The sequence below is a fragment of the Phascolarctos cinereus genome, unplaced genomic scaffold, assembly GCF_003287225.1.
Source record: "Phascolarctos cinereus isolate Bilbo 61053 unplaced genomic scaffold, phaCin_HiC Scaffold_8;HRSCAF=390, whole genome shotgun sequence".
Taxonomy (NCBI): domain Eukaryota; kingdom Metazoa; phylum Chordata; class Mammalia; order Diprotodontia; family Phascolarctidae; genus Phascolarctos; species Phascolarctos cinereus.
Genome location: NW_027556291.1, coordinates 76,924,045 through 76,935,162, shown reverse-complemented (window position 1 = coordinate 76,935,162; position 11,118 = coordinate 76,924,045). Strand labels below are relative to the sequence as shown.

Below are 11,118 nucleotides of genomic sequence, written 5' to 3'. Positions count from 1 at the left end.
CTCTAAGTCTTGAAGGTGACAGATATCTCTATCTCAAAGTATTGTATATTAACCCCTAAGGCAAAAATAATTCTAAGAGCTGTCAATACTAAGATGAATCAAAGATGTAGCTTCAATATATGCTATCCCAGGTGCACTTGCATAATTTTCATAAGCCATGGCCAACCTATCAAATAAAATAAACTTGTAAGCCCCTTCACTTCAGCTGTGAGAAGTCCTAGTTTCCCATTAAACCACTTCATTATTTTAGAAACTTCTCTCACAGAGTTAATAAGATTTTACAACCTCATTAAGGCTGAAGGGGAAAGAAAATACTTCAAATCCCCCAAGAAGTTCACAAATACAGTACTTTCCAAAATTCTAGTATTTATTATTCATTTTAAAGCAAAATACATCCAATTAAATACTTGACAGTTTTTTTTTAACCATAGTAACAAGATTCTATCAAAATATAAGCTAATTTTTCAATGATACAATGGTATCACTCTCTGGGTATTATTTTTCAAATTAACAGCACATCTTATACAACGATTTCCCCAAAATCACAATATAAGAAAAATTAAAAGCCTAACAGTATGATAAATAATATGGATTTTAAAAACAACACAAAACTTATTGCTAATCAAATAACATCAACTTAGTTGAATGCATTTCAGAATCATTTTATCCATCTATCAATTTGGAATACTATACTAATTACATTAAAAAACAGTAGAAAGTAATTACATTTTTAATTGTAATTCATGCAGTTTCTAAGTACATTGCTTCAATGCCAAATATCAAGTATATTTTCCATTAAGGTCTGATCTACCTATAGAGAGTCACACATCATAATTATTATAATATAAGAACACATCTCACTTCAAATGGGTCTATGTTTTAATTGTTTGGACAAATGCAATCAAATCAAATCTGTATTTACAATCACAGTTATTAAATGGAATCATTCAAAATTTCAATTTTTTCAAAGATCATTAGCTGTCCACATCTCAAATTATAGAGCATACTGCTTTCATCTAGCTCCATTCCAATGATTCATGGTGGTCATCTCATGTGCTTATTTTTTTTTAATGATTAAAAGGCAGGAAGAAGGTAGCTCTTTCCCCAAGGATGTCAGCTCATGGCACCCATGCTGTGGGTGAAAAGGACCATCACTTCTTTCTGAAAGTGCAAGAAAAAGAGAACAAGAAAATTCTAGCCTGGTAAGCGTAAGACATAGTCTGTTCTGGCTAGATGGCCAATGGAAAGAAACTATTCCCACTTATATGGTAGGGGACCACAAATTGTCTTCTCCCAGAAGCTGGTCCTTGTCCTCTCCCATATGGAACTCTCCATGCTAAGTAATGTAGGCATGCAGAGAATCCAGTTATATTCCCCACCCCTTCCCTCCCTTTTGGAATGTTTGCCATCTCTGGCAAAGAGGCAGGGGTACATTTTGAACACAGTTCTTGTCCCCAATTCAGTAAAGTCTTCTGGGAAGCCATGAGCAATGCCTTTTCACTTGCTTCCCTAGAGCCATACATGAAAACATCTCAAAATAGTCAGTGTTCCATTATCATATACAATCCCACATGTACAGATAAAAATCATCATTATCCCCAAATACAAAGTTTTGCAGAGTCAACAAAACAAAAATCATTTTACAAAGTAACCAAATATTTCAGCTAGCTTAGCCTTAACCTCTTAGGTTTAGAGCTTTTCACAAATCACACAAAAAAAAAAGACTAAAAAACTGTCTCTGATGGAAACCTGGTCTACAATGATCTTTCCAAACTACATGGAGCTCTCTCCACAGGGATTTGGGACATGAGGTTAAGTAATCATCACCCCTCTCTCAGATAAGAAAACTTGTGGGTGGAAAATTCTCTATGATTTCTTCAATGCAAAAAGTCATCAAACTAGGATCTATACACACACACACACAAAGCTCATTTTTACACAAGACACATCAAAATTAGCTAGGGTTCCCTCTACCATAAACAATCCCCACAGACATCCTCTGGGTCCTTACTCCAAAGAGCCCTCAAAATTTCTTCCATGTATTCTTGCCACTGCCAGGATAATCTGTATGGAATTATAAACCTACCCAACAGCACAATAAAATAAGGCGGCTCAATTAGAGAAGCAGCACAGAATGTCAGCTACTTGTGGATTTTAGGCACAGGAATTCTTACTCCCCCCCAGCAAAGAAGTTGTAGGGCATTTTTTTTCTTCCACAAAAAGGCAAGCAGTCTAGATCTGTTTAAATGCAAAAAATAACATGAATATTTCTACTAGGTATTAACATTCTGGAGATCCTAGATTTCTCACATTAAATTTAGTACCAATATTTGAACAAGATTCAGTAATAAAATATCCGCAATAAATGAAATGTTTGTAAAATTAAATCAATGGAACTGATTTGTGAAGTAACACACACCAGAAGAAAACAAATCAACTGTATAACTACAGCCCCCTAAAAAGCCAATTTCTCTACTATCTTGAAGTCTAGGAAATCTAAAATTAAAATCCCCCAGGAAAAAAAAAATCTCTCCCAGGGGTCTACACAAACAGTAAGGGTCTAATTTTATTATACAGAAGGCCCCAGTTGTAACAGTGATTATTACTCTGCTGAGTTCCTGCTGCCCAAGGACAGTTATATTATATTTCACTTACTCCCCTTCTTCCAACCCCCTTCCCTTGGGTTCTCTTGTACAATATCCGGCCTGAAATCATGCTTCCAAGGTCATCATGGCTTAACTGCAGGTATGGGGATTCCATCACTTGCACCTAGAACTGAAAAGGAAAAACAAGACAGAAAACAACAAAATACCAAGTACATTTGTCAGGGAAACAGGGTAACAAAGAATGGTGAAGGCAGCCCTTGCCCCAATCCAAGGTATCCATAATGTGGGTGAACAGGACCTTCATTCCTTTCTGGTCATAGGGGGGAAAGTAAGATTGTCCTTATTTGGTAGTTTTAAAGACTGAACCTGTTCTGGCAACGTGGCCAGTGGAAAGAGGCTACTCCCACACACATGGTAGGGGAACACAGAATATCTTCTCCCAGAAGCTGGTCCTTAGCCTCTCCCATGTGGCAGCCTACATGCTAAGTGATCTGGACATGGGCAAAGACTGGTTACATAAATTTTCCTAAGACAGATGAGCTCATAGAAGATCGTTTACAAGTAGATTTAAAACTATTAACACTATATTTTTTCAAAACAATACAATACAGGAAATGTATTATCTGGTTCTCTTCACCTTTCAAGGCTTAGCCATATATTCTACCACTTCTAACAATAAGGGGACAAGCGTTAGAAGTGGTAAACAAGTGTTAATTTCTGAAATAGTTTTAACTTATTAAATATTATTTCTTCAAAGCAGTGAAATATTTACATGACTGCAGATACTTTCAGAAAATTATATATGTATACACACATAAAACCCCATTATGAGCAAACAGCACAATCAAATTAAATTATAAATCAAGACCCTTTCTGTACATCCCATGCTACTGGCAGTGAAGCTGCATTAGTAGAACCCAGGACATGACACTGACTTACATCAAAACACACCCCTGAACCCTGGCTTCTCCTTCCTCTTTATAGTGCCATGGAGTGCCTAGCTCTGGCTATGAAAATTTGTTCAGGCCTTCATAGCCAGCTTAGCCTGTCAGTGGAAGCAACCTGAAAGAAACTGCTCTGCAAAGTTCTGAACTGCGTGTGTCAGGCCAGAGACCTGAAAAAACAGAGGGCGTGGGACAGGTTACCAGGATAAGAAACTGCACATGTATGAGGGAAGAGCACAGCATCTAGCTGGGGCCAGTTCTGACCACCCAAAAGTCACTTGGGAGCAGAGACATAGTTTAGTGAACTGTGAATTGCCCAGCATGGGAGGAGGCTGAGATGTTTTGAGATCCAGCTCCTAAGAAAATCACAATAAGAAAGCAGGGAGTGAGAAAGCGAGAGATAAGAAAAAATAATGGGCAAAAAATACTGAAAGTACCATAGATTTCAGGAAGAAAAATCTCAAAGAATTTGAACATAAACAGATAAATCAAAAGGAAAAGCAGTAACAACAGAAGGAAATATGGTCTCCAGATCTATTGAACAAGTTCAGGCACCAGTTCGTGAACAAATAATGAGGGAAAAAAAAGGAAAATGATCCAGCACTTGATAAGACAGAGAACTCCGTCGAATTTGAGAACATGGAACCACAACATTCTATTCCTGAGTGGTTCAAAAGAGAAATGAGAATTATGAGAGTAGAATTTATGTCAGGCACAGCAAAAATAATGAATAGAACAGAAAAGGCTGGAGGTACAATAAATAACAAGCCTCACAAAGAAACAAAAGAGAGAACAACAAATTAGGAATGTAAATGCACAGAAGTGGACAACCTAGGAGAGGAGTCAAAAACAACATTAAAAGAAAATATGCTCATTATGCAAGCAAAATATGGATCTCAAGGCAGGATGTGTAGAGACAACATAAGGATCATTGGTCTCCCAGAAGAATACAAAGGAAAGAAAACCTTAATACCATAATGAATGAAATAATACAAATGTCCAGAACTTCTAAACACAGAAAATGAAATTCCAATTGAAAGAATTCAGACTGCTTCCAAAAAATAATCATATAATGGTTGCATTTCATTTAAGTCAGAAATAAGAAATTCTGCAAGTCATCAGGAGAAAGACCTTCAAATAAAAGGAAAAGGACATTCAAACAGCACAAGACTATTTTGCACCCAATAGAAAACAGAGAAGGGAATGGAATAATGTGCTTTGAAGAGAAATGGAGCTCAGGATGCAGTTATATGTAGGATAGCTACCCTATCCTGCAAATCTGAGCTTAACCATTCAGGGAAGAAGAAAGAAGAAGGCAAAGGCAAAGAAGAACAAAAACAAGAAGGACTATGAAACATTTTTAGAAAGAAAACCAGAAATGTATATGCAGAACCTATATCAGATTGCAAGCCATCTTGGGGAGGGAGGTTGGGAGGAAGGGGGAGAAAATTTAAAACTCAAAAGCTTATGGAAGTAAATGCTGAAAACTAAAAATAAACTAATAACAATATTTTTAAAATGGCAATAGGGTCATATCGTCCCCCCCAAAAAAAAGAAAAAAGAAAGGAAACCAGAACTGAAGAGATTATTTACCTCTTGAACACCCAAAACAATAGAAATGCAGGAGAGAATAAATACATCAAGTGAGGATAGTAACAACAACACAGTGACAATAGAGAGATCAGTAAGACTTCTTTTTAAATGTATACAAGGAGACAGAAGTAAAGTGGAAATTTGGTAGAGGTAACAATGAAGATGAGGATGGGGGTATTATGGACCAGGCAACACCTTGCCTACAGGTAAATGTTTCTTTTGTGTGACTACATTACAATGTGGGAAGGTACATACACAAAGAGGGAAGGGGATGGGGGAAAGAGAAAAGTGATACCTCAGGGTTAAATCAAGGGCTAGCAATGAGGGAAAAGTGACCTTTGTGATCTCAGAAAGAGAAGGGGTGAGGAGGAGAAGGGGAGAAAGACTGGAAAGGAAAGGGAAGGGAAAAGGAAGGAGGCCTTACTTTGGAGGTGAGATGGAGTTCAACTGATGAATACTCCTATGGGTGAAGGGAGATTAGGATCTTACACTGGATGAGGCCCAGGAATATTGTACTTCAAGGCCACTTACCCTGGAGGAGTGAGGGGGAATTGGAACCCCTGAGTCATCTGGCACCTGGAAAAGTGGGAGAATGTGGACACAGGAAGATTTCAAGGCAAATGCAGTAAAGTAACTGAAGGAATATGATACTGTGCTTGCAGCTGAAGAAAGAACTTAAAACTCAAAAGCTTCTGCACAGACAACATTAATGCATCTAGGATAAGAAGGGAAGTGGTCAAATGGGGAAAAAAAATTTATATCAAATTTCTCTGATGAGGGTTTAGTATCTAAAGATGTGATATACATATATGTGTGTGTGTGTACATATACATGTAATATAGCCATTTCCCAATAAATGAATGGCCAAAGTATATGAACAATCAGTTGTCAAGAGAACTGCAAATAATTCACAACTGCATGAAAAATGCTCCAAATGACTAATAATAAGAGAAATGCAATGCAATTGGAACAACCATAAAGTTTTACCTCACACTCTGCAAAATGGCAAAAATGACAAAACATGGCAAGAATCAATGAAATCAAAGAATCAAGGGGCTGTGGAAAGACAGGCACAATAATACATTATCAGAATTGCAAAATGGTACAACTATCTTGCAACAATTTGGAATTATGCAAATAAAATGACTAAAATGTCCATACCCTTTGAACTAGAGACTTGATTACTGAGCTTCTTTCCTAAAGAAGCCATGGATAAGAAAAGAAATGTTCCCATATATTCCAAAATACTTATAGCAACACTTTTTATGATAGCTAATAACTAGAAACAAAGTAGATGTCCATCAAATGGGGAATGCCTAAACAAATTGTGGTACATGAATATAATAGAATACAACTATGCTGTAAGAAATGATCTGTGATGAATACACAGAAGCATGGAAAAAATCTATATATTGATTCAGAGTGATGTAAGAAAAAACAATATATACAGAAACTACAACAATGTAAATAGAACAACACATACACACACACAAATCAAAATTATAAAGAGCAAGTGGGACTTGAAGAAATATGATAAGACATCCCAAAATAGCCCTTCATGGAGGTCCAAATTGCCCATGTTTTTGGATACATGTATCAATCAGTTGTGCTAGCTTTTTTCCTTTTTCCCCTACAAAAAAAAATACTATTTGTCATATGGCATGGGTTTCTGAGAGGTGACAAGGAGGGATACATGGAATACTATAGTGACGTAAGAAACAGAAAATATCAATAAAAACTTCTTTTAAAAACTATAAATCAGTTTCAGTCTTCTTCCTCTTGACTAAGTGGTTGGAAAGGCAGGGTTCTCTGGCCTCTTTCAGCATCTGGCAATCGGAGTACTCTAGTTAGTGGACTTAGAGGAAGAAAGCTCATGATTTGTGGAGTGAGCAGGATGAACTGTCGATATTGCTGGGAATGTGCAATCTTGAGGATCATGTTCATGGCAATTCTTCTATTGATGGGGTCCATGTAGATATCAAATGCATCCAGGCATCTAAAAGGAGATTCTGTGATGGACCATAAAGTAAGAACAAAAAAAAAGTTTGAAAAAGAGTTTTCACTGTCTGATAAGAATTGCATGTCACCAAAAGCAGCTTTATTTCCTTTTTTAGGCTGGACTCTTATAGAAAGGGTTTCATTTTTGTGATCAAAGCTCATTTCCCCTGAGTAGGCCCACTCACATAGTAAGTTATCAAAGTACAACTTGCATCGTAAAGCAAGACTTCTTCTAAATTGCTGGTATATTTCATATTTTTGTGTTGCTGTTTGATCCAATGATTTAACATACTTTTTCAAATTCTTCACTTTAACATCTAGATCCTGATATCTTTCTTTTACTTCTTGGTACTTCCTTATTATTTCTTCTCTGCTTCTATGACTGTTGCTTTCTGATTTTATCTTCTGTCTTAACAGACTAATTTCCTTATCAAGAACAAAGGCAGTTTTCTTAACTTCTTTTCGCTCTGGGCAGATGTATTTGGCCTGAGCAATCTCTTTCTCCAAGTCTCTCTCTTTTCATAGTCAGCTCTTCTTTTTTCACTTGGAGAGAATCCAGGTGTTGTTTAAGCCTATCTTGATAATGTAGCACGTATCGTTTTTCAGCATCCATTTCTAAATTGACCTGGTTTAGTTCTTGCTTAACAGATTCTGTTAATTCTGAAACTTGACAAATTTTTATATTAATGTTTTTATGTCTCTGTTCAGCATCTATTTTCTGTTTTCTTAAATTCTTCATCTCTTCCTCTCTAATTTTCATCTTTTCCTCAACCTGTTTCATCTGTTTTTTAATTTCTTGTGCTTCTTTTTCCAGAACTGAGATATCTACTGGCTGGTTTTCTTCATTCTCAAGATCTCTTATTTGTATAATGATTTTTGTCACTCTAATCTTTATTTCTTTTAAATGTAGATGATGATTATTAATAATTTCTTGATTTTTTCTGATATCATCTTCAAGTGTACATGCATGTTGCTGATATACAGATAACTGTGCCATTGTATTTTCAATTTCTTTCTCCAAATGACTTATTTCTATTTCCACATCAATCAAGTAAGTAGGTCTCAATTTTTCACATGAGTAACAGCGTCGCTCAAACACCTGGTCACCATTGGCGGTAAAAACTTCACTACAGTTCTTGGGGGGCCTCTGAGCCTGCATCACTGTACGAGCCAAAGAGTTATTTTTAATAAGCAGTACTGACTCTATGCCCCTCATGTCAATCAAAGCATTGGCCACCACTGCATCACTTATTTCTAAAGCTGTGAGAACTGTTGGAAACTCTGGGTGAAAGGCTGCTCTGTCTGTTACATCATATACCTCACACTCAAATGCTGACACAATTATCTGTGGTTGTGAAGAGCCTGGTGGATAAAAGTTTTTCATCAGCTCCTGAAGGACTTGCTCATCTTTCTGGTTGTCACAAAAAAAGGCAAGCAGAAGGCCCCTTAAGCAGCGCTCAACAGCCAAAGCAAATTCAGGGTCCCGGAGACGAATGCAAGCTGCTAGTGGGCCTAGAGGTTTGTAAGTAAAGCGCCCTTGTCTGTGAGCATTGTCTACTGCTTCAAGAAGGGCTGTAATTTGAGGTTCAAATCGTTTTAGTGGATCTGTTTTACAATCTTTTAATCGGTTTAGCTGTTGCAGCTCATCATTCAGTATTTGCTGCATATCTGATACTTCTTCCCTAAGTTGAGAATGTTCTTCATTGTCTTTTTCTATAGTATGCTGAAGATGTCCCATCTCTTGAACAAGTGAATCTTCCTGATCCTTAAAGTTCTTTATCTTTTCCCTCAACATGAAAATTTTTTCCTGTTTTTTGGACTTTTCTTGTTCCATATTCTTTTTCAGGTCTTCAATTTGGTTGCAATGTTGTTTTGCCTTGTCTAATCCTTTAAATTCATTTTGGAAAGAATTATATAAAACTTCAGCTTTCTTATAAGCTTTTTCTTTTCTATTTACATCTTCTTTTGCCTGAACACATTTTGTCTCTAATGCAATGGCTTCTTTGTTTAACTGTTGCAAGTTCTCCTGAATGTCTTTAAACTTCTTGGCTGCTTCATTAAATTTGACTCGACAGGCCTCCAATTTCTGATTTAATCTGATAGTATGCTGATCTCCAATATTTATATTACTTATCATATCTTCAATTTGTCTTTCAGATTCATTCACTAGTGCCCAAGCCATCTCATGTTTCAAATCCTCTAATCTCTTCCTTGAGGCAACCATACTCTGGAAACATTCTTCTATCTCTATGCCCTGACGTTTTAGTTCCTGAAGCTGCTCTTCTCCTTGTTCTACCTGATTCTGAGTTGTGGCCTTTCTCTCCAAAATGCATAAGTAATCATCATTCATCTGTTCAAGATGGGTCACTTTCAGAAAGAATTTGTATCTGTCACCATCATTTCTGGTCTGCAATAACTGCCTGCCCATTTCTTGCTGTAAAATAGACACTGGATTATCTACCCGTATATTAAAATGATCAAGAATGGCCATAAGCTCTGCTTTCTTAGAAGAAACCAGGTTTCCTGCTTGGTCTTTTAGTCTGTAACTTGTAGTACCATTTACACTGATGCATTGCTGCACAGTTATTGAGACCCCATACAGGTCAGATTTGAAAGCATCTTCCCCTCTGTTCCGTAGTGTGATGGAGATATTGGCTGAAACCTCTCCATCTTTCACAAACTCTCTCAAAGATGATCCTAATGATTTTCCACCAAGACCAATGACTACAGCTTTCAGCAATGCACTCTTGCCCTTATGTCCCACCACAAAGTTGACACTGGACCCAAATTTCACTGGTCCAAGCATGGCATGGCACATAAAGTTCTCCACCTGGATACTCTCAATGATGCCAACTTCCGCTGAGGCAGAATGAGAAGCAGCACCTTCACGAGAAACACTCTGGAAGAGGACTCTCTCCTTGTCCTCATTCGAATCACCCTCTGGTCCTAGCCTTGCTCTTTGCTGCTCCTCTGCAGCTGGGGCGATATGCTCCTCTTTCTTCTGAGCCATTGGGTCAGTTATAGAAGAAACCTGCGTGGACGGGACGACGTTCTAGGGCTGTTTCTAGGCACCCCTTCCTCCTCCTCCTCCTCTACCCCTTCCCCTCTGCCTCCTCCCAAGGAGGCTCAATCCGAGGGTGACTCTATGCAGCCCTAAAAGTCTCCTTTTAGACCCTTAGAGCCACGGCCCAGGCCCACCTTCCTGCTCTACTACAGCAGACAGGGACAAGACAGAACCTCCCTCAGAGCCTCCCGGTGGCTGGGTAAGGGAAGGGGCCCCCAAGAGGGGCAGGTGCACGGGTGCGGGCACCAAGGAGGCCCAAGACCACCACGACCAGCAGGGGCGGCGGCAATGGTGATGCTCAGCCTCCGTTCCGGGAGCTCCGTCTCTCCCCTCCCTCCACCCCAGCTCCCCACCTCGTCCCCCCACGCAAACCTCCTCCCCCTCACGACCACGCGAACTCGTGTAGCAGGGTCCCCTCACCACTAAGCCCGAGAACACCGGCAGCAATAAGGCCCAGATCCCAATCTGTAGCAGCAGTTCCACCACAGGACTCTTCCTGCGTCTGTGCGGCAACTCGGGAGAAAAGGAAAGAGCAGTGCGTTTGCGCAACAAGCTCTCTACCCCCTACCCTTCAGTTGGTGGCGACAACTCCACAGTAGCCCTCCTTCTGCGTCTGCGCCGGGTGCTGGCTCCCAGAGGCGGGTCTGGAGAGGTCAGTGCTGCTTCACTCTTCTTCTCTGCGGCGCCCCCCCTTCCCCCCCTCCCGTGCCCTCTTATACTTTCACATTGGCATTCCAGGGCCAAAAGAAGGTTTGCAGTGGGCAAAGAAGAAATGACGCATCCAGTGCCTCTTTTTCTGTCTCTCTGTCCTGGACTCCCGGCTGCTCCCTCCTTCCGTGGTTCTCTCTCTCCCTTGTCAGCTCCTGTGGGCTTCCCGATCATCCCTGGGCGGAAAACTCCCAGATCTCATTCA

The 11,118-nt window shown here is 39.2% G+C and overlaps 1 pseudogene across 1 annotated transcript; it reads right to left on the bottom strand.

The window, feature by feature from the left end:
* Positions 1–349: 349 nt before the first annotated feature.
* On the bottom strand, positions 350–10,813 carry LOC110203655 (structural maintenance of chromosomes protein 6 pseudogene; annotated as a pseudogene). The gene is made up of 2 exons (XR_013483523.1): positions 10,626–10,813; positions 350–10,172 (listed from the first exon to the last, which is right to left on the bottom strand). The product of XR_013483523.1 is annotated as a structural maintenance of chromosomes protein 6 pseudogene (transcript).
* Positions 10,814–11,118: the final 305 nt, after the last annotated feature.